Genomic DNA, 7238 nt, shown 5'->3' with positions numbered 1-7238 from the left:
TCAATAGGCCTGCTTCTCATCTTTTATGATCTGCCACACACGCAATGACTCAATGGAAACATTGTCTCAATGTTGACGGTGGTTTTGGTTGCGTGTGGTTAACATCTTGGTTCTGGGTTCCTCTAAATTCAAATGAAGCTTGTCTGTATTTTCCATCTGAACCATGTCATGAAAGCAAGCGGTACTAGCTCAAATGTACGGCAACGAGGCAAGTGCATGGATCTATTAAACAACTAGTCTGTTAAAGAAGTGAGGACGTATATTTTGTGTAGTTTTATTTTTTTTGCCACTTATGCAAGTGGTATCACCTAATTTCACTTATGCTTGTCTGAGGATACAGTATTAATAGCAACTACGGTATATTGCTGAAAGTAGAAAGAACAGTTCATTATGGGCTAGAACGTGGAGTCAAACGGCACCTGCTAACTGTCCCGTGCAAGCAGTATATTAAGAGAATTGGTGTGTTGTCTCAACCAGCTTGTTTGTCTTCACGGAACACATCACATTTCATAGCAAGTTTTTTAACTTAAGATGTATTGTAGTCTAAAAGAGTCCAGGACCCTGAACTTGTTCTAAACGCCTCAGGATTCTCTGAAACATCTGCTGAGGAGCTTTGACCAAGTCTAGGGGCAGAGACAACTATAGACACTGGACATCCATCTGAACCGAGGACACGATATGTACTTTCAACTTATTTTTATTCTCTACAAAATTAACCAAGTCATTTCAAAACATTAGGTTATAGTACTGCATTCGGTGATCAGTCATCACAGACAGAATTATTGCATATGAGAACCAATTTTAGGTATTGCAATTAAAACGCCTCAGTTATCATTGAATAACACTATTGTGACTCAAAGGCCGACGTACCTGTTTGACTGTGTATATAGACCTCTCTTCTCCAGTCGTCCATTCTATGAATGAATAGGGGGAGAGTACGGAAGAATGTTTTAACTGGACAGAAAGAGGAACTAGAGGACTAACGTTCATCAGGCCACTTCCTCATATTAGACAGGAAACAATGCATCTGATGGGGGGACAGGGGGAAGGACCAACCACAGCTATTGGTGGAGACAGTGTGTTGTACTGTGCTTTACTTGTATGTTGGAAGCTGTGACTGTGTTGTCTGTGTTCATGACATACAGGGAAAATCCGCATACATATTTCTTTCAGAAGTTTTTAACATTCCTAATATCTGATGTATTGCGCAAGGCTATCGAAACAAGACAGAAATACAATACTTTGTAAGGGATATGCTTTGTAAAGTAAAAATGTCCCAAGATGGGCTCACTCAAGTGCAGTATATTGTGCTAAATATCATTTGAGAAAGGTAGCCTATTGTCTCGTGATGATGCTACTTTGCATACAGTACTGAGGCTTGTGGCGCATGCCTAGACTGCTCACAGCAGGTGTAACTAATTAAGCCAAATTTTGTTTGTGTCAGCAACGGTCAATGTCTTAAAGGAAGACTGATTAAATACAGTAATTTAAAGAAATACAATGATTTATGCTTATAAAGTTGATAAATATTTTATGAAGGGGGGCGCAGTGAAAGATAACTGTCGTTAGAGGGCGACGTTGGACTATAATACAGCCTGCACAATTCAGTTTGTTGCCTTTTCTGGACCAAGAAGTGGGGCTGTGTGAACTGAATCACAGTAAGCTATATCTGCAATTTTTATAAGCCTGTCTTATTCTTTACAAATTAAGGTTCAGGCTTAATGTTATTCAATTGTATTCCAGGTAGCCTGATAACGCCAGCATAGTTGTCTTTAAACAGTTTGGCGGAAAATCCCTTGAGCCTTGTGTAATTGTAGGCTATACCCTAAGTCAGGGATGGGCAACTGGCAGCTTGTTTGTAGGCCCGCGGATCAACCCCCCCCCCCCCCCCCCCCCCCCCAGAAAATGTAGCTTTGGGCCCCCAAAAGGCTAGGGCCTGCTCTGACTGCATGTGTGGGTATGGATGTGGGTATGCAGACCCGTGCGCCACAGCGGCCCCTCATGATGAGTCCCCACCCCCATCAAAGTTGCCCATCCCTGGCCTAGGCCGTATCCTACAGTGCAAACGTTCACCAGTAAGTGTGCTTTGGTAGTATGTTTTTGTAGTTTGTTTGTGGAAATTTGATCCACATCATGGTGCACCTGCACATCTATTGGGGTCCTGATGACAGACAGACCGTTGCTATTTGATTGACGTGTGCGATGTCTGATGTGTGTGATATCCATTTCCCTCCTCCAGTTTGTGTTTGCGTTGTTCATTCTCTATTGAGAGTGCAAATATGTGTCTCATATTCATAAGGCAGTTAGTTATTACAGGAGACCATAGCTTTTTTTATTTGTGTACTATTTATTTAGCTTTATGGGGTAAACATTCCATCTTAAAATGAACACTGGTAAAGCAGTTTAATGTATAAATCGTGAATAAAAAAAAAAGGTAAGAATGTAAAAACATGTTTCAAATTAAAAATTGCATGTAATAGACATTTGCATGTCACCACTTTTTACACACATTAATCAAGTCATGCTTAATAGCAAATCAATAAAAAAGAAACTTGAATACAAGCAAGTCTTTCGTAAACAATAATGCTGTGCTACATGTGAATTTCCAACTGAATAGATGGTGTTTTACATCAAACCATTGACTTTGCACAAACCCCAGCATATAAATCTTTCTTTTGAGTCAATAAATAATCTTATTGTATGTTTGCAACAGTCAAATGTCTTATTGCAAGTGAATGTCAAACACACATTGCAAAATTAGCATAATTTGAATACAAAAGCTATACATTGATCTAAACTGAAACAGCAGAAGCCTGTTAACAAAATAAGCAGCAACACATTACATTAAGTAATTACTGAGCAGTTGAACATCTTTGTCACCTTTAAACCCTTATCTCCCCACCGTACAATGTTTACATTAGTTGGACCAAGTCCTCTTTCATAACCATTCGTTGTCACCCATTCTCTTCCCATATCAACCACATCGCTTGGACAAGGGAAGCAGACCTGGAATCAAGAGTGTTTGGGAGTCACGTTTCAGCACACTGGCAGTCCCTCAACTCAACCTTTTCAGTCCATCCATAGTCAAGTTTCCCTCTCCCTCTTGTCCAGCAGCACTTTAACAGGTGTACTAGCCCACACCCTTTCCCTCTCTTTCTCCTTCAACCTGCCCTATTAGGAGATGATGCAGGAGTTGGTCTTGTTCATGGGCGGCCGGATGCCCTTGGGGTCTCCTTTGGGGAAGGTCTCCCTGCGGCGCCTCAGAGCAGGGCTCAGCCGGCTGGGCAGGTTGGTCTGCTGCAGCAGCTCCCTGAACACCTCCATCACGTTGTTGTTCTCCTTGGCCGACGTCTCCACGTAGCTGTTGTTCCAGTCCAGCTCCACTGTTGACAGTACGTCGACAGCTGCCACCTGCCGGTCGCTTCCTGCTCGATCTGACTTGTTGCCCACCACCACGATCGGGGTGTACTTGTCCTCCTTGACCTCCAGGATCTCGTTTCGGAGGCTCTTGACGGCCTCCAGCGACTCTGCGTCATCGACCGCGTAGACCAGGGCGAAGGCGTCGCTGTTCTGGATGGAGAGCTTGCGCATGGCAGGGAAGGAGTAGCTGCCGCTGGTGTCCAGGATCTCCACGGTGACCTTAGAGCCGCCGATGTCGTACTCCTTGCTGTGCATCTCCTCCACGGTGCGCCGGTGCTTGGGCTCGAAGGTGTCCTGGAGGAAGCGGCGGATCAGGGCCGTCTTGCCCACGCCGGCCGCCCCCAGGAACACCAACCTCACCTGGGTCTTCTCCTTCACCTCTAGAGACATGATACTGCTTTTTGTCTGGATGACGATGTGCTTCTAAAAGTGTCTTTAAACGGACCGTTCAGTCACTGACAGTCTCTGTCAGTAGACAGGTAGAATAGTAGAACACAAGTCCAGTCAAACTCTTCTGCCTTCTGGTGAAGTTGCTGTCGGTAGAAACAGCTGCGCAATTGCACACCGAGTGTAGATTGTCTGAGATTTCTGTACAGATTCTAGCAGGTCTCTGATAGTGCTCAAAGTTATCTTGTAATAGGTAGGTGCTTGTCTGCCTCTGTCGTTTTCCACGGTCCCTTTTATGTGTGTTTTTGGTCGCAGGGATTCCATGCCCTCTTCCCGGCAGGAGCCAATCAGCACATGGCTGTCTATTGCGGCGTTAAGATACGAGCGGCCAATCACTGGTCTGCATGCAAATGTGAGTACTAGACAGATTTGGGAGGGGAAAACGAGGTGATATCTGAAAGTGTATAAACAAGAGCTGCTGGAAAAGTGGAGCAGAGAAAATTTGGTAGGAGCAGCAGTCTGATTATCATTCAAAGCAGAATCACGTAACGTTAGCTCACAGATGAAAGAGCTGCCTGATCTCTTGATGTTCTATTTTGTGTTTATGTGCACAATGAAAAATACATATATTTTAGAAATATAGTAAATCCGCCTTGAGTAGTGATTACAATGTGTCTTTAGTTGTACATTTATAGTATGGACTTCAATTCAGTAGAATGTGTTTGACAGTGATTACAACAGCAAAAGATTCCATCAAGGAGACTATAGCTTGCTGCTTGCTATGTATTTCCTCATGGTTGAAGTCTCTCAGTCCACATCTAAATGTGTTGATAATACATTTTGAATCAAATGATGACATCCCACTTTATGACCCATGCTTGTCATTTTCTTCTACATAAACAACTCTTTGCCAGTGCAAGGACAGCTTGTCTGGTTTGCTATGGTCCTCCTGGTTAAGTAAACCGTTCACCTCACATGACCATCATGGTAATGTCTATAGGTCATGCAAATAATGTATGACATAGATGATTAGCGTGACATAAATAAACCCTTTGGCAGTGTTGGCCTGATTATTTAAGAAGCCAATTAGTGAGCTGAATATTATATCAGATGAACTTAATCACAACACTCAATATTATATCAGATGAATTTAATCACAACACTCTGATTATATCAAATGAATTTAATCACAACACTCAATATTATATCAGATTAATTTAATCACAATACGCTGAATATTATATCAGATGAATTTAATCACAACACTGATTATATCAAATGAATTTAATCACAACACTCAATATTATATCAGATGAATTTAATCACAACACACTGAATATTATATCAGATGAAGTTCATCACAACACTCTGAATGTTATATCAGATGAACTTAATCACAACACTCAATATTATATCAGATGAATTTAATCATCACTGAATATTATATCAGATTAATTTAATCACAACAGTCTGAATATTATATCAGATGAATTTAATCACAACACTCTGAATATTATATCAGATGAATTTAATCACACACTGAATATTTTGTCAGATGAATTTAATCACAACACTCTGAATATTATATCAGATGAATTTAATCACAACACTGAATATTATATCAGATGAATTTAATCACAACACTGAATATTATATCAGATGAACCTAATCACAACACTCTGAATATTATATCAGATTAATTTAATCACACAACATTCGCAGAGTACGACCCTGCCTCACACAGGAAGTGGCGCAGGTCCTAATCCAGGCACTTGTCATCTCCCGTCTGGATTACTGCAACTCGCTGTTGGCTGGGCTCCCTGCCTGTGCCATTAAACCCCTACAACTCATCCAGAACGCCGCAGCCCGTCTGGTGTTCAACCTTCCCAAGTTCTCTCACGTCACCCCGCTCCTCCGCTCTCTCCACTGGCTTCCAGTTGAAGCTCGCATCCGCTACAAGACCATGGTGCTTGCCTACGGAGCCGTGAGGGGAACGGCACCTCCGTACCTTCAGGCTCTGATCAGTCCCTACACCCAAACGAGGGCACTGCGCTCATCCACCTCTGGCCTGCTGGCCCCCTACCTCTGAGGAAGCACAGTTCCTGCTCAGCCCAGTCAAAACTGTTCGCTGCTCTGGCACCCCTATGGTGGAACAAGCTCCCTCACGACGCCAGGACAGCAGAGTCAATCACCACCTTCCGGAGACACCTGAAACCCCACCTCTTTAAGGAATACCTGGGATAGGATAAAGTAATCCTTCTAACCCCCCCTAAAAAGATTTAGATGCACTATTGTAAAGTGGTTGTTCCACTGGATATCACCAATTTGTAAGTCGCTCTGGATAAGAGCGTCTGCTAAATGACTTAAATGTAAATGTAAAAATGAATATTATATCAGATGAATTTAATCACAACACCTATTCATGTATTTTTTATGGACAGTCAGTGTTCACAGGAAGTAATTCCAGTTGACCTTTCCACACCAGGGGTCTGTGTTGCTGATGAGTGAAACAACTCTACGGCCATAAAGTCCGCTCTGATGACATTTGACAACATTTCAAAAGCCCTCAATGCATTCTGAGGGAGATGCCACTACTGCGTTATTACCAGGAGGAAACTGTACCTGATGAGAGGGTCCATGGTTCAAATCAAATCAAATCAAATTTCTTTATATAGCCCTTCGTACATCAGCTGAAATCTCAAAGTGCTGTACAGAAACCCAGCCTAAAACCCCAAACAGCAAGCAATGCATGTGAAAGAAGCACGGTGGCTGGGAAAAACTCCCTAGGAAAAACTCCTGAGAAAGGCCAAAAACCTAGGAAGAAACCTAGAGAGGAACCAGGCTATGAGGGGTGGCCAGTCCTCTTCTGGCTGTGCCGGGTGGATATTATAACAGAACATGGTCAAGATGTTAAAATGTTCGTAAATGACCAGCATGGTCAAATAATAATAATCATAGTAATTGTCGAGGGTGCAACAAGCACGTCCGGTGAACAGGTCAGGGTTCCGTAGCCGCAGGCAGAACAGTTGAAACTGGAGCAGCAGCATGGCCAGGTGGACTGGGGACAGCAAGGAGTCATCATGCCAGGTAGTCCTGAGGCATGGTCCGAGGGCTCAGGTCCTCCGAGAGAAAGAAAGAAAGAGAGAAAGAGAGAATTAGAGAGAGCATATTTACATTCACACAGGACACCGGATAAGACAAGAGAATACTCCAGATGTAACAGACTGACCCTAGCCCCCCCGACACATAAACTACTGCAGCATAAATACTGGAGGCTGAGACAGGAGGGATCAGAAGACACTGTGGCCCCATCCGATGATACCCCCGGACAGGGCCAAACAGGCAGGATATAACCCCACCCACTTTGCCAAAGCACAGCCCCCACACCACTAGAGGGATATCTACAACCACCAACTTACCGTCCGAAGACA

The 7238-nt window shown here is 43.2% G+C and overlaps 1 pseudogene; it reads right to left on the bottom strand.

The window, feature by feature from the left end:
* Positions 1-2335: 2335 nt before the first annotated feature.
* On the bottom strand, positions 2336-4251 carry LOC115178679 (GTP-binding protein Rhes pseudogene; annotated as a pseudogene).
* Positions 4252-7238: the final 2987 nt, after the last annotated feature.

The sequence above is a fragment of the Salmo trutta genome, chromosome 38 (genome assembly GCF_901001165.1).
Source record: "Salmo trutta chromosome 38, fSalTru1.1, whole genome shotgun sequence".
NCBI lineage: Eukaryota > Metazoa > Chordata > Actinopteri > Salmoniformes > Salmonidae > Salmo > Salmo trutta.
This window is presented reverse-complemented; position numbering and strand designations above follow the sequence as displayed.